We start from the raw sequence: 21,045 nt of genomic DNA, 5'->3' as shown, positions 1-21,045 counted from the left end.
TACCCAGATAGGGGATGCTAATGTGGGGAAAGGGTGACTAGAGTGGAAGGAAGTAGTAGCAACGCAATACAGGTTCTATTTAGACAAATTGCACTTAGAAATCCATGATGCATCACATCTGCAACTTACTTTCAAATGATTCAGTAAAAAAGTGTGTATGTGTATACATACATGATTTCACATGTAAACATACGTATACACCCAAAAATATGCATAAAGCAGGGGCACCTGGCTGGCTCAATCAGTAAGAACTGAGTTTTGATCTCTGAGCTATAAATTCGAGCCCCACATTGGGTGTAGAGATTGGTGGTTCAGTCAGCTGAGCGACTGACTCTTGATATCAGCCCAGGTTGTGATCTCATGGTTGTGATCTTGTAGTCATGAGATCAAGCCCTGCGTCTGGCTCTGGGCTGAGTGTGGAGTCTGCTTGGGATTCTCTCTCCTTCTCTCTCTGCCCCTCCTCTGCTCATTCTCTCTCTCTCTCTCAAAATAAATAAACATTTTAAAAATAAATAAAATATTTTTAAAAATGGGTAAAGCAAATATGACCAAATGTTAACAGTAGGGGTTTTTTTTTATGATAGTGATTTTTCAATATTGAAACAGTTTTGTGAATAGCCAAATTTTGTTGCAATGATTTCTAAAGGGCAACTTTGAGGGCCATTATTAAGAAAACAGGTGCTACTATTCTGCACAGTTCTTGATTACCATTTTAGTGTACACATGAATCTCATTATGAAAAATTCATGGGCATTCTAGTGAAAGGCACACTTGCTTATTATCAAAGCACAGGGCAACCTTATGCCATGCACAGTAGCACACGGACAGACTGGAATAACTAATCCCACTAACATCATGAAACCAGGCTGCTAGAACACAAGCCCAGTTTTTGATACTGCAGTCCTAATTCCAGGGCTGAGCTACCAAATGCTGTGGTAATCTCACCACTGTTATATCAGAAACTTAAAACAGACTACCACCCCCAACCCCCAGGAGGCAACCAAGGAAATGACCACTCCAGTCCCTACTCTCTTATATATTGTGTTATTTCCCAGCAACAGAAAGAACAAGAGATCGAGCACTGGCTATTAGAGACCAGGGTCATATTAGGAGAAAAAAAAAGAAAAGGAATTTTCCTCTGGCTTAAGGACAAAAATTACATTCTCTTTGAATATATCTATAAATACTAAGTTAAAAAGAAAAGGCTTTACGAAAAGAAAAGATTTAAAATGCATCTGCCTTTAATTGTGGCAAATCTGGCATAATTTTTAAGACTGGAACGTATCTTTTATAAACTATAATCTTCTATCTATGACCCATCCTGAGGCCACCCAGAGATAGCAGCCTGCGAAAGACTGCAACTTCCAAGCCTCAATTCACCTCCTCCTCACCATCAGAAGTTTAAAAAATTAAAAGCAGCCTAATAATGCTAGGTATTTTTAATCCAAAGAGGTTCCCCAAGGTATCTATTGAGGCCACTAGTCTCCAATGAGAGGAATGTGAGGCTGTCCCTCAAACTGTGGTCTGTCTGGCAGCAGTAGCAGCAGCGGCAACAGCAAAGCTGAGGCTTCAATGGGCAGCATTTAGGGCCCTGGGTCTCCCAAATCTGTCCAGTTGAGCGACATTAACCAAGTCATAGTTTCAATATATCAACATTGAGCATTAACCTTTATACTGTGGCTCATTTCTGTGTATAATTGAAGTAAAATCCATCTGATATAGATTTTTTAAATGAAATAAGATGTACTTAAAAACCTGTAAACTGTAAAGTGTTATTATAAAAAAAGAACTGGCTCACCAGTGGAGAAAACCAGCCTGAGTTACAGAGTATTTTTTTTTAAAGTCTTTTTAACTTTCAGTATCTAAAATGGAACAAACAAATTAGCACCTGATAAAAATCCTTGCAAAATACGCTTTTTCCTAAATTTAAAAAATGCCCTCATTGCCTCATAAGTAACATATGCCATTTTCTAAAATTGAAAAATAATAGAAAAGCCGGGTCACACCACCTAGTAAGACATTCACTATTAATATTTTGGTATTTTCCAAATGGTTGTTTGTATGTATGGTCAGTTAGTTTCCTTTAAAACAAAGTTATAATCAAACTATTACTATTTATATTAAGCATTTCCCATGTTGCTATACAATCACTTGCTATATGTTATTCCATCAGCTATAATGCAAGAATAAGCTGAATATACAATATATAATGGAATTACTGACAGTTTCATAACAGTCTCTGAAATATTTAGTTACAGATAAACATACAAAGAATTTTGGGCTCCTAAGAGCTAAACTTAATTTCTGGCGAGCATGACTGGTAATTACAACCAAAAGCCAAATATTATGAAGTCCTTTTTTTAGACTAAGCAATCTTACCACTCAGCATATATAATCAGTGAAACACTTCCTGCATAATATGTGCTCAGCTACTGGCAACTGTAAATATCCCTGAAAGCTAGAGAAATATAAAATTTTTCTAATATGATTAGCAAAATGGAAGTTATACCTGATAATTTAAAAGTATAAACTGGTCACAATATTATTCTAAGAAGTATTTACACAGTATTTATTCTGAGAAATACAATACATTCTGAGAAAATTCATACTCATATTTTACCGATTAAAAGTAACTATACAGACCATCACAAAAAAACAAAAACAATAATGATTGAAGATTTATCTGTTTAATAGTCTTGAGTTCATAGAAGTACATAAAATTATTTTCAAATTCTACAGAAAATTGCTGAGGGGAAATTATTTAAATTTTCAAAAATACATACTTGAATATCCTTATAGACTAGAAAATAAGGAAGCATTCAAAACACAAACCAATGGGAGCATGCCGAAGGGACACAGGAGCCAACTCAATGAGTTCTCAATGCCCAAATACAGTTTGGGCAATCAATAAAGTAGTATTGGATTATAAGCCAAACTATAAAATAAATAAATGATTGACTAGATAACTGGGAGAGAAGAGACAAATCTATTGTACAGAAGAATTCCTTCCCAAGAAGATGGAGCATAACTCCCCATCACTTAAGGGGGCTGCACATAGTAACTTCCTTCCAAAAAGTAACATATGTGGCAGTGAGGGGGAGGACTTTACAGTGCAAGAACCTGACAAACATTACCTCAGTCAAGTGATCAAGGCATCAATAGCAATAATTCATGTTGATAACATGTACCATTGATATGACGAGAATGGCACTTTACCTCTGTGATCTTCTTCGCAAGAACCCATAATCCTCACTTAATCATGAGAAAAATAACAGACAAACCCATATTGAGGGACATTTCCATTCTACAGAATATATCAATACACCTTAAAACTGTCATGGTCACCAAAACAAGTAAACCCTGAAAACTGTCACAGCTCAGAGGAGCCTAAGAGGGCATGATGATTAAATGTTATGTGGTATCATGAATGAGATCCTGGACAGAAAAAGGACATTAGGTAAAAACAAAGGAAATCTGAAAAAAGTATGGACTTTAGTTAATAGTAATATATCAATATTGATTAATTAGTTATAACACATTTACCATACTAATGTTAAGTTAGTAATACAGGATTTCTGTAAATCTAAAACTATTCTAGAATTAAAAATATCTACAAAATGTTTGAAATGGATATATAGGTACTGATAGATCATACACACATCTAAGTTCCAAGACAGCAGCAGACAGAGACTTTGTTTTGTTCACTACTCTGTACTCCACTATTAGAACACATTTAGGTAATCAATAAACGTTTTTGAAATGAGTAAATGGATATATTGGTTTTAAGACACCAGTTTTATTTCTATGATTCCATTCACAAAAGAGTATGTTGGAGATTTAAAAACAAAACATGAAATTCACAATTGCTTTGGATTATCATGAAAGTACACACCAGAAGCACCTCATCTTTCATGAGATGGTAAGTGGTGAAGGATTCCCAGGCAAAGAAAGTCAAGCAAGCCCAAAACAACTGACACAAGGAGAGATACAGAACATTTCTGTCTATGGGGCACTGGATGCCAGGCAAAGCATAGTGATGGACAGTGCTTGAAAGGCAAGGAGGTGTCAAACTATCTAGAGGTCTAGGGAGTTGATGGGGTGGGGGAGTGACTTCAATAGATCGCATCTCTCTGGAGGCAGTGGAGCAGGGTGTAGCTGAGTGATTGCTGTGAAGTTGTGAGAGTACAACAGGCAAGGATGGTGGCCTGCGACAGTGAGAGAACAGAACTGAGAACAATTTAGGAGCTAATATAGGCAGACTGGGCAATTATTAAATATGGATCACCATGCTCTTAACTCATTTCTCTACTTCAGCCTTTGCCCTGTTCAACCCATTCCCCTACAACAGGCAGAATCATCTTTGTAAAAGATAAAGCAGGTCATCTCACACACACACACCCCTTAAAACCTTCCATAGGTCTTCCCACTGCATATTCCAAAACTAAAGTCCTTAGTGTGCTCTCCAAAGGGCATCATAATCAAATTCTTGCTTTCTTCTCCAACTTCATTCTGTGTTACCTTCCTCCAGCTACAATAACTTTCTTTCAATTCCTTAAAAATATCAAGCTCCTTCCTGTTCTAGCACCATTTATGCCTGAAATATTCTTCTTCCTATTTGTTCCATAGATGTCAACTTAAATGTTACTTCCCAAGAGGCTCCAAATAAGGGAAGTCTCTGTCTTACCATTGCTAGTTATTCTCCATCATAACATCCTATTTGTTCTTTCTTTGCATTTAAGATACTTTGCAAGTACAGCTGATTCTTGTTATCTGTAGTAACTACGTTCTGTGAAGTCACTGCAAATACTAAATGCTGAAATTCCTAGAGGAAATATAGGGTTCTTCTGAGCCATTGGTCATAAAATTTTTGCCAACTGGTCAACATATAATCCTGTTTTATTTGTGTTTCTGTTTAAAGATACCTATTCATTAATTATTCAAGTAATTATTCATTACTGTATATGTTGATTCATTAACAGTGAGCTCACGGCCAACAGCCCTGTAACTCATGTCTGAACAAAACTTATGTAATAAGTACTTTCTCCATAAGACAAATTACAGCCTTCTTGTGTTCAGGAACATTAGAAAGCACATTAACACTACACTAGAGGGTCATTTTAAACATTGAAATCACCATGAAAAAGCACAAAAATACAAAAAGTGTGGCATCACACTGAGCATGAAAAGGACACTTGTTTATAGTATGAGAACCAAAATAGAAGCAGAGCATTGCCTTGTTCAACCTCAGCTGGGAACATGTGCATCAATTCAATTTTTTTGCTGCTCTGTACATGTCTGCGAATGACTACAAAAGTACTGCAAGTACTGATTTTGCAGTTACAAATTAATTTTAGTGAACAGGTAGTTTCACAAATAGAGAATCCACGAATAATGAAGATCAATTATATTTGATTACCATTATTTGCTTTATAATTTGTAAAACCACAACGATAGGGCAGAGACCAGGACTGTCTGTCCTCTCAGCATCCAGCACACAATAGACATTCAATAAATGATTGCAAATAAATGAGTACCCAATATGTAGGTGAATATATAAACCAGAAGGTCAATCAGAGGAGAACTTAAGATAAAAAAAGACATGCTAAATAATCACAGATGTGATAAATGCTGAAAAGAATTTAAACAAACTGCTATGACAATTATAGGAGATCTAATGAGAATGGTCAGAGAAGGCCTTTCTGAAAAGGTGATTTTTTTAAATGTTTATTTTTGAGAGAGAGAGAGAGAGAGAGAGAGAGAGAGAGAGAAAACGAACAAGCCGGGGAGGGGCAGAGAAGGGGGGGTACAGTGGATCTGAAGTGGGCTCTGTGCTGAAAGCAGAGAGCTTGATGTCAGGCTTGAACTTGAGAACCACGAGATCATGACCTGAACCAAAGTCAGATGTTCAACAGACTGAGCCATGTAGATACCCCTGAAAAAGTGATTTTTAAGTTGAGGATGGAGAAACAGGAAGGAGCAAGTTATGTAAAGTGGAGTGGGGAAAAAATGTTAGGCAAAGACAACACTAAGTATAAAGATGCTGAAGTAGAAAAGTGTCTTAAGGCCAAGTCAATACTATTTAAAAGCTGAGATGAGGGGCGCCTGGGTGGCGCAGTCGGCTAAGCGTCTGACTTCAGCCAGGTCACAATCTCGCGGTCCATGAGTTTGAGCCCCGCGTCAGGCTCTGGGCTGATGGCTCAGAGCCTGGAGCCTGTTTCCGATTCTGTGTCTCCCTCTCTCTCTGCCCCTCCCCCGTTCATGCTCTGTCTCTCTCTGTCCCAAAAATAAATAAACATTGAAAAAAAAAAATTAAAAATAAATAAATAAATAAATAAATAAATAAATAAATAAAAGCTGAGATGAAAAAAACAAGTACATAAACATATTAGTGCCTGAATGAGTTCATCACAAACACTATATAGGCTTCCTTATGTAAAGCAGCAGTAACTTCAATCTATTTAGCACCTCTCAGAGATGTACAAGATTCCTTTCTTTAAACCCTGTAGAACAATTCAGATAAATATGGACACCAAGACCACTGACAGCCAATGATTAGGATAGCACCAGGAGAATTCACTGATGGGGACACACCAAAATAAAAAACTTAAAAGAAGCCTCCCAATTTCTCCCACTCCCAAGGTCCGTAATGATAGCTCCTGAATCCCTTTGTCCTATTCCTTCTCTTCTATGCTCATCTAGACTCACTAAGTTTAGGGTCTATTTGTTCCTATTTTGGTTATGTAATGTAGTAAGTTTACAAAACAGCAACAATAATCAAGGACACAATGTGGCTTCTCTCATTCACAGGAAATAAAATTGTGCAATTCTGTGAGGACTAGAAAATTACATAAAAAAGAAATATGTAATAAATTCTCCTTCATATAATAGGTACTAGGCAAAATTACTTTTATATATGAATAACTGCAACAATAAACACCAATAAGGCAGGAGTAATGGCATCATTAGGAACAGCCAAATAATTCAGGCAATGAACAGACCACTCACTGGTGGTCCCCAGAATCAGTCTACTTCACCATTACTGGGAACATGCTATTATGAATAAATGAAAACCATAGGATATGCTAATTTTCTCAAGATTTGTATGCTTATAGGGAGGTCAAGTGCTGTGGATTTCAGGAAAGAATGTATTTCTAGTGTTTATGGACCTGAGAGGATGGGCAAAGGATGACTGATGGGAAATCAGACAGCAAAGTAGAAAAGGAAATGTGTCAATGTCAACTCGTAGCCAGCCCAGTAAAATGTTCTCTGATTATTCAGTATATAGAACACACACCCAAATACCTTCATTGATGAAATGATCTCCGGCATACCAGTTACAGAATCAACATGTAGTGAGCCTTACATAGTATGTGCTATAATCTGCTGTGAAGGGATTCTGGGAAATAAAACACGTGACAAGTCTCCACAAGGAGACCAAAAATGGTAAATCAATTAGTTTAGAAAGCAAATGAGGATTTTATCACAAAAGCAGTGCTATACAAATTATAATTAAGTTCTCAGGCCACCCACCAAAATCTCATTTAACCCTCTCTGCTAACCAGAAACAGAACTAATATTGTTGCATACCACAGCCAACTAGAATTTTTATTATTATTCCTGTGAGAAAATGCAATTCTAGTTTACCATAGACAGCAAACTCTGACTCCTTTGTAGGCAGCAAAACCCTATCCAGCAACAACCCCAAGATGCCAGGGCAGCAGAGAGTCATTAAAGACTTACTAATTCTATTCTACAGTGGCTATTTAAACTTAAAATAATTAAAATTAAATATAATTAAAATTTCAGTTCCTTACTAGCCACATTCCAAGTGCTCAACAGCCACATGTGGCTAATGCTACCACAGTGGGAAGCGCGGAAAGAAAACATTTCCATCATTGCCTAAAGTTCTTTTGGACAGCACTCGCTACCTTCACATCTTTACGAATTAAAGATTCTCACTTTTCTAACAACATCATAAAATAGGTCTCTGAGGAATGGACAGTGGTGATGATAGCACAACAACGTGAATGTACTAAATACCACTGACGGTATGTTTAAAAATGGTAAGATGGGGGGCGCCTGGGTGGCTCAGTCGGTTAAGCGTCCGACTTCGGCTCAGGTCATGAACTTACGGTCCGTGAGTTCGAGCCCCGCGTCGGGCTCTGTGCTGACCGCTCAGAGCCTGGAGCCTGTTTCAGATTCTGTGTCTCCCTCTCTCTCTGCCCCTCCCCTGTTCATGCTCTGTCTCTCTCTGTCTCAAAAATAAATAAAAACGTTAAAAAAAAAATTTTTTTTTAAATAAAAAAAAAATTTAAAAAAAATGGTAAGATGGTAAGCTTTATACGTATTTTACCACAACAAAGAGGGGAAAAATTCTCTCAGTTACATTCTTTCCTTATATTCCAAGGTGTGGCACAAATTGCAACTGGTCACTAAACTGGACCCCCTTCAAGTATGAGACACACAAAAGCCAAGAATTTGTAAGTGGTTGTGAGCATACAAAAAAGGGGCAATTCCTGGAGTCCAGTTCTACTGCCCATGCTTTGGTTTTCTGAGTTTACACATGTCGTTAGTTGTGTCTTGGATCCATCCACATTTTATAGACCCCTCCTCAAATTTCCGCCATGAACAATTCTGTCCTTCAGACCATGTTAATCCCTAAGCATGAACATCAGTGCCACCAGTGGCATCTTGTTGGCTTTGGGTATGTGGTAATGTGGTTGGGAAATGATCAATTAACACTGAAAAAAAGAGCTGAAATCAAAAGGAGAAATAAGATGGGGTGCTCCTCAATCATGAAATCTTACTCAAGTTTCCTGCCTTAAATCTATATGGGGTTTGCATATTATGCACACTCACCACTTGAGGCATATTTGATGTATATAGTGACTTCTAGGAACACAACTCCCTACATAAACAATGCCTATTCACCCATGAGGTTCCAGAATAAAAGCAAAGCCATCTAAATCAGAGCCAACTTAAAATGAACAAATCAGGGAACTATAGATGCTGGTGAGGATATGGAGAAAGGGGAACCGTCTTGCACTGTTGGTGGGAATGCAAACTGGTGCCGCCGCTCTGGAAAACGGTCTGGAGGTTCCTCTAAAAATTAAAAATAGAACTACTCTATGACCCAGCAATAGCACTGCTAGGAATTTACTAGAGGGATACAGGAGTGCTGATGCAAAGGGGCATATGTACCCCAAGTTTATAGCAGTGCTTTCAACAATAGCCGAATTGTGGAAAGAGCCTAAATGTCCATCAACTGATGAATGGATAAAGAAGATGTGGTTTAAATTTTTTTTTAACATTTATTTATTTTTTAGAGACACAGAGAGACAGAGCATGAGCAGGGGAGGGGCAGAGAGAGAGGGAGACACAGAATCCGAAGCAGGCTCCAGGCTCTGAGGCAAAAGCACAGAGCCCGACGCGGGGCTCCAACTCACGAACCGTGAGATCATGACCTGAGCCAAAGTCGGACGCTTAACCGACTGAGCCACCCCGGTGCCCCAAGAAGATGTGGTTTATATACACAATGGAATACTACTTGGCAATAAAAAAGAATAAAATCATGCCATTTGCAGCAAGTTGGATGGAACTAGAGGGTATTATGCTAAGTGAAATAAATCAGAGAAAGACAAATATCATATGTTTTCACTCATATGTGGATCTTGAGAAACTTAACAGAAGACCATGGGGGAAGGGAGGGGGAAAAATAGTTACAAACAGAGAGGGAGGGAGGCAAACCCTTAAGAGACTCTTAAATACAGAGGACAAACTGAGGGTTGATGGGGGTGGGGGAGAGGGGAAACTGGGTGATAGGCATTGAGGAGGGCACTTGCTGGGATGAGCACTGGATGTTGTATGTAAGCCAATCTGACAATAAATTATATTTAAAAAAAACAAATAGGGGCACCTGGGTGGCTCAGTCGGTTGAGCGTCTGACTTCGGCTCAGGTCATGATCTCACGGTTCGTGGGTTCAAGCCCCGAGCTGGGCTCTATGGTGATAGCTCGGAGCCTGGAGCCTGCTTCGGATTCTGTGTCTCCCTCTCTCTCTGCCCCACCCCCTCTCGCTCTGTCTCTGTCTCTCAAAAATGAATAAATGTTAAAAAATTTAAAAACAAATAAATCAGAGCCAACTTTATCACTGTATCTCCATCTTGAGTTTTGCTTTAGCATTTCTTTTAATATAGAGAGAAATATTAACAACTTCATTAACCATGCTTAGGTCATATACACTGAGTTTTCTATGGTTCTGCTAAACCACCCACACTACTTTCCTAATCCCATTTGTTAGCAGTCTGTAAACATGGAACAACTGGCCTTTGAAAGAAGCCAACTCTCTTGAAACAGCATCATATGTGTGACGTGGGCTCCAGTGCAACCATCTGGCAACACACAGATTTACCGTTGGATGTATGCTGAATGAACCTACTACACTACCTCTCATTCAATCCTCAAATCTTAAACCAAAGAGCTACTTGCAAATTTCCAGTCAGGTCAAAGTTCCTGTTAAATCTGTCTGTTAAGACATAGTTGGGCAAACTTCTAAGCTTTTTTTTTTTAATAGCTTTCAAGAAAATTTACAGATAAGTATCACCTCGTGGGGCTTATCTGCTGTACACAGTGGTTCGATACACTATGCACAAGGTCTGGCACCAGACAGACATGACTCAAATCTTGGCTCCAGCAATTACTAGCTGTATAACTTTGAACAATTTATGTAACCTCTGAGACTCAATTTTCACATTTATAAGATGGAAATAACAGTCACAATACCTTAGTTGTATAGCTGTAGCAAGATAACATATGTAGAAGACTGACATCACATCCAGCAAAAGGGTTATTTAAGAAACTTCTCTCTGCATGACTGCCACCGTCCGGTCCAGCCAACTGTCCCTCAGGTTTTGCTGTACATTCAGCACTCGCCCTAGCTCACATAGTCTGTCCTTAATAAATGGTAGCTATTATTTTTTATAGTACTACACTCGTCATCCAGATCAGTTCAGCTCTATCCCCTCACCTCACCTCTGCTCATTTGCAGATTTACTGACCCCGTCTACTCATTAATTATGGCATCTCAGAGCACACTCTACAGCCAGCCAGTGCCCTTGCCCCTCTCCAATTGGCACTCCAGCCCTCCGCATCAGTGCCTGTTAATACTAGGGACAGTTCCACACAAGTATAGAGGTTATAGAACAACCTATACTAAAAAGATACTAGAGCATGTGCTCATATATACACCTTCCAGAAAGATCTGTGCAAGGGCTCACTTTTAATTACCTTTAGAAAAAATATTTCACAAAGAAATTCCAAGCTATCTTCCCCAGGACTTTCAAAAGCACAAAACAAGGTGAGGAAATTGCAGGCCAGAGACCAGATCTGATAAATGGCTTAAATTTCATGTAATCCAAGACAAGCTTCTAAAATGACACATCTACTGGTTGATTCTTTAAAATCAACACATCTAATTATGCATGTGTTGGAAAAGTCTCAACATCTTACAGGACTACCCTCTACCCTTAGAGTCTCATTCTTATGTCACTTCTCAAATTAGAAGTCATAAGTACAAAAAAGAAATCAGTTTCTGATGGGTGGCTGTGATGATAGCTGGTTTTGATGGTAGGTGACTATGCTATGGGTAGAAAACATATTACCCAGCTGTCCTCACACAGCCCTGTATCTTGCTAAGTCAGACCACCCAAAACTGTTAATTTGTGGATACCCCTACCATCCACTCAACTCTAAAAGCAGTCTGAGCCACATGAATTCAAATTTCCAGTCCATCTAATGTGATCAAAAGACAGATGACTAATGTTAGATCTACACAATAAGTTCCTGTACTGGTACTTTGGGCAGCTATTCCAAGGACCCACCAGAGGCTGAGCCAAGTCCTTCTGAAGCAGTACATTCATTTTACCCAGCTTCAGACTAGGGGCTGGCTAAGGGGGATAAGCTCTATGGCTATACCCAAGGAAGAAAGCCACAGAAAAGTAGATATGCGAAGGGGAGATAAGGAAGCTGATCCCAAATGGATCAACAAGGGCCAGGGTTCTAGGTCAAAGTACGCAATGAGAAGGCCTGCACATGGCAAGCTTATCATTTCTGTGGTATGGAACCAAAGAGTAGGGAATCCCGGCCTTTTGAAAGGTCTTAGGAGCTGAGATAGGTGTATGAAAACAGAGACTGGATAGATATCAAATGTGACTCAGATAAAATGAAAGTAGGACCAGAGCTACTTAGAGATGGTAGAAATACTAAACAGAACAGGGTTAAGACTTGAGTAGCTGTGGTTGGAAAGTAGTACTGGGGATAAAGTACTAAATCAAAATATGAGATACCTTATCTACAACATGAAATACTAGAGAACAGTAAAGATGGTCTATAGTTTCTTGGGGAAAAACTATTCAAAATCAGGATTCTGGGCCTCCTGGGTGACTTAGTTAAGCACCGACTTCAGCACAGGTCATGATCTGAGTGAGTTCGAGCCCCACACTGGGCTCTCTGCTGTCAGCACAGAGTCCACTTCAAATCCTCTGTCTCCCTCTCTCTCTGCCCCTCCCCTGCTTGCTCGTGCACACACACTCTCTCAAAAATAATAAACGTTAAAAAAATAAATAAAATAAAACCAGATAAAACCAAACAAAATCATGCCCAGCAATGATCATTCAAGTGGGTGGACAAAAATAAAGGCATATTCATTTAGGGAAGTTAAGGCCATAATCAGCCCAATGCACTTTTACTGGAGGAAAAAAAGAATAAAGAACATATTCCAGTGATATGAAAAATATGAACAAAGATTCCAAGCAGACATAAAAAAAAATGAGAAAAATACAATTAGACCTGAATAGATGTATTTTTTTTCAAACAGAGAATATACATTCTTTTCCAATGCCAATAAAACCTTTCTCAAAAATTATCATGCAATATGTCAAAAGAAATCTCAAAATCCTAAAGTGCGAAAAGCCTTATTTATGACCAAAATGCAATAAAATTGAAAATTAGCATAATGATCAAAAGAAGAAGAAATCTTTAAAATACTATATTAGGGGCACCTGAGTGGCTCAGTCAGTTAAGCGTCCAACTTTGGCTCAGGTCATGATCTCACAGTCTGTGAGTTCGAGCCCCGCATCGGGCTCGGTGCTGACAGCTCAGAGCCTGGAGCCTGTTTTGGATTCTGTGTCTCCTTTTCTCTTTGCCCCTCACCCGCTTGCACTCAGTCTTTCTCTCTCTCTCTCTCTCTCAAAAATAAATAAACATTAAAAAAATTTTTAAATACTATTTTAAATAAGACACACTATTCAGAAATATAAAACACTGAGAATAACACACATTAAAATCCAAGGAGAACAGGCAAAGCAATGGACCCAGGAAGATGAATTGCCTTATATGCTTTTATTAGAAAAAAACCTCAAAATTGAAAAATAAGCTAACTAAATATTAAACTCAACAAGCTTGAAACATGATAAAAGAAACTAGAATTAGGGCTTACAGGTAAAGGAGAAATTAATAAAACCAAAAAAAAAAAAAAGATGAAGGAGGAGATGGCAACTGAAGTCAAAACATGAGGGGGAAAAAAAGATCAAATGTAGACATTATTTATTGGGCACATCTCAACTCCAACTACTGAACGACAGGTGCTAGGGGCAGAATGTTGAAAAAAAAAACCCAAAAAACAGCAACATATGCTTGTCTGATCCAAACCATAGATGGTCTAGAAAGGATTCCTAGAAGAAAACCTCAGGACCTTCGTGTTTCCAGTGTCCATTTTTAATCTTTATAGTTTGACTTTGTACTTATTGGAAAATAAACATTAACATTTACTTGTATTCAGTATTTTCTTGATGATCTGGATTCCTTCCCTTAGAATCACTATAACAGTAAAAAAGAGAATTGATATATTTCTCTCAGTTTCAATAACCTGTTCATTTCTCTGTTCCTTCAGTTTTCTTTCTTATCTGTGTTTCTACATCCTCTATCATTCTCCTAACTGTAGTTTTAAGTTTATGGATGTTAATTTACAAAGGAAGTCCACAACTTACTGTAAAAAAGTTAATCTAGGATTAATATACCCACTCACTCGGAGCATAGAGTATCATCATGTAGATGGTGGTAAAAGCATCAGGCATATGCTGTTGCTTTATCAGACATGATAAATAATGCACAACTAATGCAAAATATCAATTTCATTCTGTCTCTAGTTACCTGAGACTATACCGCATGCATTATTTTATCTACAACTGAAGATAGTACTTCTACTCAAAGCCACTGCTGAAGACAATTCAGCCATTGCTGAATTAAATTTCCTTGGAAGTAATATAGACATAGTATTTTATCTACCTGTCTTTTCTATTTCCTACCATGTTTTAAAAATATAAAAGCAATTTAATTTGCTGCTTTCTAGATAACCAATTTTGTAAATTGGTGCGATTTTGTAAATCGCAAAAAAACTATTTTCACTTTGTCATTTTCCCAAACACACAAACTTAAGAAATCCTTGATCTTAATTAAGATGACATATCACTGAAGGAACTGAAACACCTTTCTTCTATTATACTTGTCCACTTCCTGCAATGTAATATAATTAGGAACAAGACATAGGTAATGTATTTATATTAGCACTTACTAAAATAAAAATTAAATGTTTTAATAATCCAACAATTACATGAGCATAATCCAATGGGATCCAATTGTTTCATCAGAAACAAGATGGTACGAAAATGTCTTTGAACTCCAAAAGGTACACCAGCATTTCTTACGATAATTGACTTGTAAAAATAGTATGTATCTGTTGGAAAGGCCTCAAAGAACTGAAGGATTTGGAATTAATTTTCATGATAATCACACTTTACATAATATTTGCTCACTCAATAAATAATCACTGAGTACCTATGTACCAGGTACTGAGGAAGGCAAACTTTTGTTCAGAGTCATAAGAATAATTTAAAACAACCAATCCCTAAAAGCCTGAAAGTCATCTGTATTTGAGTTTGAAAAAGATTTTGCTACTGTGAAGTTATATTTAAACACCAGAACATGTGATGTCCTGGTAGTAATCAACACACAAAAACTACATCATGAAATTTCCAAATGGATCCTGAACAGTATATAGTATGCTATGCATACAAGTTTAGACATCATAAAGGAGTATCTCATTTGTGTTAAATCTCACATTAGCGAGGCACCTAAGTGGCTCAGTTGGTTAGACATCCGACTGTTAATTTTGGCTCAAAATTTTGGCTCAGCACAGAACGTGCTTGGGATTTCTTCTTTCCCTCTCTCTGCATGCACTCACATGCATGCAGTCTCTTTCAGAATAAACAAACTTAAAAAAAAACTCATGTTATTATAATAATAGCATACTTAGTAAAAGCCGCATGATGTTTCATAGAGCAATCAACAGAGAAATCATACACTAAAAACAGCAAAGAATAATATTTCATATGCTTTCTTTAGCAGTCATTTATTTTACTCTAAGATTTTTATGATTTTAGGTCTTACAAGGTGTTGTTACTGATTCATTTTAAGTTAATTTTCCTATTTCCTATTTAAGTTAAATTTCCTACCATACCTTACCTTATGGTATGAAGTAGGGATCCAACTTCATTCTTTTGTGTGTGGAAATATAATTGTCCCAGCACCACCTGCTGAAGAAACTTCTTTTCCCATTGAATGAACTTGGCACCCTTGTTGAAAATCAATCAGCCCTGGGGTTCCTGGATGGCTCAGTCAGTTAAGCATCTGACTTTGGCTCAGGTCATGATCTCACAGCTTGTGGGCCCAAGCCCCATGTCGGGCTCTACTGACAGCTCAGAGCCTGGAGCCTGCTTTGGATTCTGTGTCTTCCTCGCTCTCTCTGCCCCTCCCCCACTCACACTCTGTCTCTCTCCCTCTCTCAAAAATAAATAAACATTTTAAAAAAATAATAAAAAAAAAGAAAATCAATCAGCCCTATATATAAGGATATATTTCTAGACTGTTAATTGTATTCCACTGGTCTATACTTCTATCCTTATGCTAATACCACACTGTTTTGATTATAATAGCTTTGTAGTAAGGTTTTGAAATCAGGAAGTATGAGTCCTCCAATTTAAAAAATTTTTAATGTTTATTTATTTTCCAAAGAGAGGTGCAGAGTGTGAGTGGGGGAGGGGCAGAGAGAGAGGGAGACACAGAAACCAAATCAGGTTCCAGGCTCCGAGCTGTCAGCACAGAGCTCGACACAGAGCTCTAACTCCTAAACCATGAGATCATGACCTGAGCTGAAGTCAGGCACTTAACCAACTGAGCCACCGAGGCACCTACCAATTGTTCTTTTTCAAAATTGTTTTAGCTGTTCAAGATCTTTCACAATTCCAAATGAATTTAGGTATCAGCTGTTTAATTTCTGTAAAAAAAAAAAAAGGCTATTGGAATTTGATAAGAATAGCTCAGGGGAATACTGACATATTAACAATATTAAGTCTTCCTATCCATGAACACAAGCTGTATTTCCATTTACTTAGGTCCTCTTTAATTTCTTTCAGCACCGTTGTTTTTTTAATTTTTTTTTATGTTTGTTTATTTTGGAAAGAGAGAGAGACAGAGTGTGAGTGGGGAAGGGGCAGAGAGGGAGACACAGAATCTGGAGCAGGCTCTAGGCTCTAAGCTGTCACCAAAGAGCCTGATGCGGGACTCGAACTCACGAACTGTGAGATCATGCCCCGAGCCAAAGTCAGACGCTTAACCGACTGAGCCACCTAGACACCCCTCAGCATTGTTTTAAAATTTTCAGTGTACAAGTATTTCATTGCCTTAAGTTTATTCTTAGGTATTTTATTCTCTTAGATGCTATTATAAATGGAATTGCCATCTTAATTTCCTTTTTGGATTGTTTCCTGAATATGTACAGAAATACAAGTGACTTGTGTGTGTTGATTTTTGTACCTTGCAACTTTGCTGAAATCATTTATTATCTCTACTGGATTCCTTGGGTTTTTCTATATATATGATTAGGTTATCCGTGAATAGAGATAGTTTTACCTCTTCCTGTGAATTCTGTGAACTCTAGTCACCTTGGCCTCCTCAGACTTCTATCCCTACCTTTTCAACTCAGCAAAACTGGCAGTCTCCACTTGAGTTCCTCCTCCTTGCACCACAGCCTAGAAATCCTTTCCAGGTAGTAAGCTGAAGCAGTCATGGGGTTCACCTTACTTGTTTCTCATCTCTCAGAAATCACTTGTATGTCAATGCCTGATATCCAGTGTTTTAAAAATCACTGTTTAATATATTTTGTCTGGTTTCTTAATTGTTTCAGGTGGAGTGATAGTTTTATGTATCAACTTGACAGGTCACAGGGTACCCAGACATTTGATTAACATTATGTTGGTATGTTGAGTCTGTGAGGGCATTTCTGGATGACGTTAACATTTGAATCAGCAGACTACATAAAGCAGATTGCACCCCTTAATGTGAGTGACCTTATCCAATCAATTGAAGACCTTAATAAAACAAAAAGGCTGAGTAAGAAGAAACTCTTCCTGCTTGACAAATGAACTGAATAATCAGTCTTTTCCTGCATTCAGACTCTTAAAAAAAACACTGGCTCTTCTTGGGTCTTGAGACTTCAGGCTTTCAGACTGGAAAGTATACCATCAGCTTTCCTGGTTCTCAGGCCTTCAGACTTGGACTGGAACTACATCATTGGCTCTATAGGGTCTGTAACTTGCAGACTGCAGAATTTGGGAGTTCTCAGCTTCCATAATTAAGCGACCCAATTCCTTATAAAAAATATGTAAACAAACACATCCAATTGGTTCTGTTTCTCTGCAGAATTCTGACTAATAATACAGGTGGGGTGATAAATCTGCTCCCAGTTACTCTAGCTTAGCCAGAAGCAGAACTCTTTCCATACTTTGGCTATTGTTGATAATGCTGCTGTAAACATGGGGGTACATGTGTCCCTTTGAAACAGCACACCTGTACTCTTGGGTATTTTTAAGACAACGTTTTATTACAAGGCAAGCAATAAGAGTCATCAATACTTTTTCTTACTTTTCTACAAGATTCATATCTTTTTAACAGACATAAGGCGAAATTATTTGTACTACATAAACAAAATTCAGGATATAGAAGAGGAGGAGGGCAGTGTGGAAAACAGTGGAGGGTAATGATTAGGAGATGTGACTTTATTACTAGGAGATGTGACTTTATTATTAGGAGTAATTTTATAAAATATTTTCATATGCTTGTCTCTCATTTCATACTGTAAACAACTGTGAGACTAAGCTATTAGGTACTTTTAGTTCTATTGTACAAATATTGAAATTGATTTAGAAAAGTTAAGTAACTTACCCAAGGCCAACTAACAAAGGCAGGACCTATACTTGGCAGTGACAAAGAATGAAATAGGGCCTTTTGTAGCAACGTGGATGGAACTGGAGAGTGTTACGCTAAGTGAAATAAGTCACACAGAGAAAGACAGATACTATATGTTTTCTCTCTTATGTGGATCCTGAGAAATTTAACAGAAGACCATGGGGAAAAAAAAAGTTAGAGAGGGAGGGAGCCAAACCATAAGAGACTCTTAAAATTGAGAATAAACTGAGAGTTGATGGCAGATGGGCGGGAGGGGAAAGTGGGTGATGGGCATTGAGGAGGGCACCTGTTGGGATGAGCACTGGGTGTTGTATGGAAACCAATTTGACAATAAATTTCATATTAGAAAAAGAAAAAAGGCAGGACCTGAACTCAAAACTTTTTTAAACTTGTTTTAGTTTTTATTTTTTTTTTAATTTACATCCAAATTAGTTAGCATATAGTGAAACAATGATTTCAGGAGTAGATTCCTTAGTGTCCCTTACCCATTTAGCCCATCCCCCCTCCCACAACCCCTCCAGTAACCCATATTTATGGGTTCTCCATATTTATGAGTCTCCTCTGTTTTGTCCCCCTCCCTGTTTTTATATTGTTTTTGTTTCCCTTCCCTTATGTTCATCTGTTTTGTCTCTTAAAGTCCTCACATGAGAAGTCATATGATTTTTGTCTTTCTCTAATTTCACTTAGCATAATACCCTCCAGTTCCATCCACATAGTTGCAAATGGCAAGATTTCATTCTTTTTGATTGCCAAGTGATACTCCATTGTATAAATATACCATGTCTTCTTTACCCATTCATCCATCGATGGACATTTGGGCTCTTTCCATACTTTGGCTATTGTTGATAGTGCTGCTATAAACATGGGGGTGCATGTGTCCCTTCGAAACAGCACACCTGTACCCTTGGATAAATGCCTAGTAGTGCAATTGCTGGGTTGTAGGGTAGTTCTATTTTTAGTTTTTTGAGGAACCTCCATACTATTTTCCAAAGTGGCTGTACCAGCTTGCATTCCCATGAACTCAAAACTTTTGACTCAAAATTACTTGCTCTGACATACAATTCTAAAGTCAGGAAATACTAGTTTTTGGAGACACCTGACTGAAGGGAAAATACTTGTAATTTAGAGTTAATCAGAGATCTGTATCAGAATTTCTTTCACTGACCAATTCTTTGACTCATTGGGACTCAAAGTCAATCCTACCATGTTTTCGCTGTCCCAATGATCCATCCTCCCTTATTTCTTTATGCAACTTAGATTTTGTGGTATATCATTTAAAACAATACCTTGTACACACTCAATTCCCTCGTCCCTTTCTTTCTTCAACATAACCTAATGACTATTTTCACATTAAACTTAAGATCACTAAACTCAAGTGGGTCCTCACGGCTATGTACTAATTTGTACTTATCTCTTTAGTCCGATGGCTCTCAAACTTTTTTGTGCATAATATCCCAGAAGGCTTGTTAAAACATACATTGACTGTCCTCACCTCCAGAGTTTCTGATTCAGTAGGTCTGGGATGAGACCCAAGAATTTGCATTTCTAACACATTCCCAGATGATATTGGTGCTGCTGGCCCAGGGATACACTTTGCTCAAATCTATTCTCTCTCTACTGTCCTAATTGAACAGCTCTTCAAATCTCCACTTCCTTCTGCTCCATCCTTACTCTCACTGAGGAAACATAAGCAATCAGAAGATAACTTTCACATGCTCCCAGTGTGCATCTACTTACTTCTCTGACATCATCCCCTTGTCCGTCACTCTGTTCCATCTGCAAAACCCTCCTTGCTCTTCCTCAAATGCATCAACCTTGCCCCCACTACAGGGACTGTGTATTGACTGCTTAGAATGTTTTTCTCCCCAGATATCTCTATGATTTGCTCCTTAAATCTGCTTTAGTGTCCTCTTAATAAAGATACCTTCCCAGACCACCTTATAAACCCCCACCCCAACATGTGTCTGGCACTCCCAAACCCCCCTATCTTGAATTATTTTTCTTCACAGCACTTATTATCACCTGATCATTTTCTTAGGTGTTTGTCTATTAGGTAGGTCTAATTTTGTGGAGACTTTGAGTAGAAGGGGCAGAGACAGCCAAATTCCCTAAGATTAAAGAGAGTTAGTGATAAGAGAAAAGATAGCACCATAATCCATTTATTTAAGAATCTGGCTATGAAAGAAAGGAAATGGGAACAAGAAGTAGCAGGCAGGCTCAAGCACAGGTTTCTCAGTATGCAAAGACAAGGATGAAGGACCAGGGGCTAGGACCAGTGCAAAGAAAAAGTTTAAGGATGGTGAATATTGAAAGGATGCATGGGAGACAAGACTGCTTAAATATCTGGAAAGAATGGGCTCATGGGGCACAGGATTTTTACATTTGTTTTTAAACCAGGTATCTACTAAGAGGTTACTATAATGCAGAGCACTGTAGGAAACAGTTTATACCATCACATCTAATTTAGTTAATCTCCACAATAACCCTAGGAAGTAGGAACTTCATCTAGACCTTTTTGAACATAATCAGAGACCTCTACTAACAGATTTTCCCACTACAAAAATAACACAGGCTGGTGCTCCTGGGTGGTTCAGTCAGGGGTCCGACTCTTGATTTCAGCTCAGGTCATGATCTCACAGTTTTAAGATCAAGACCCATGTAGGGCTCCATGTAGGAGCTTAAGAGTC

General features: G+C 38.1%; 1 protein-coding gene across 4 annotated transcripts in view; it reads right to left on the bottom strand.

The window, feature by feature from the left end:
- KIAA1958 (uncharacterized protein KIAA1958 homolog) overlaps positions 1 to 21,045 on the bottom strand; it is a 158,639-nt gene that overhangs the window by 116,304 nt on the left and 21,290 nt on the right. The window contains exon 1 of one of the 4 annotated variants that reach the window (XM_045043882.1): positions 15,578 to 15,700. The exons of the other annotated variants lie outside the window; for them this stretch is intronic. The gene's annotated coding sequence lies outside the window, so the exon portion shown is untranslated. Of the gene's footprint in view, positions 1 to 15,577; positions 15,701 to 21,045 lie in introns of those variants that run through there. 4 annotated transcript variants of the gene reach the window in all.

The sequence above is a fragment of the Felis catus genome, chromosome D4, assembly GCF_018350175.1.
Source record: "Felis catus isolate Fca126 chromosome D4, F.catus_Fca126_mat1.0, whole genome shotgun sequence".
Taxonomy (NCBI): domain Eukaryota; kingdom Metazoa; phylum Chordata; class Mammalia; order Carnivora; family Felidae; genus Felis; species Felis catus.
The sequence above is the reverse complement of the archived record's forward strand: the minus strand, read 5'-3'. Positions and strand labels throughout refer to the sequence as shown.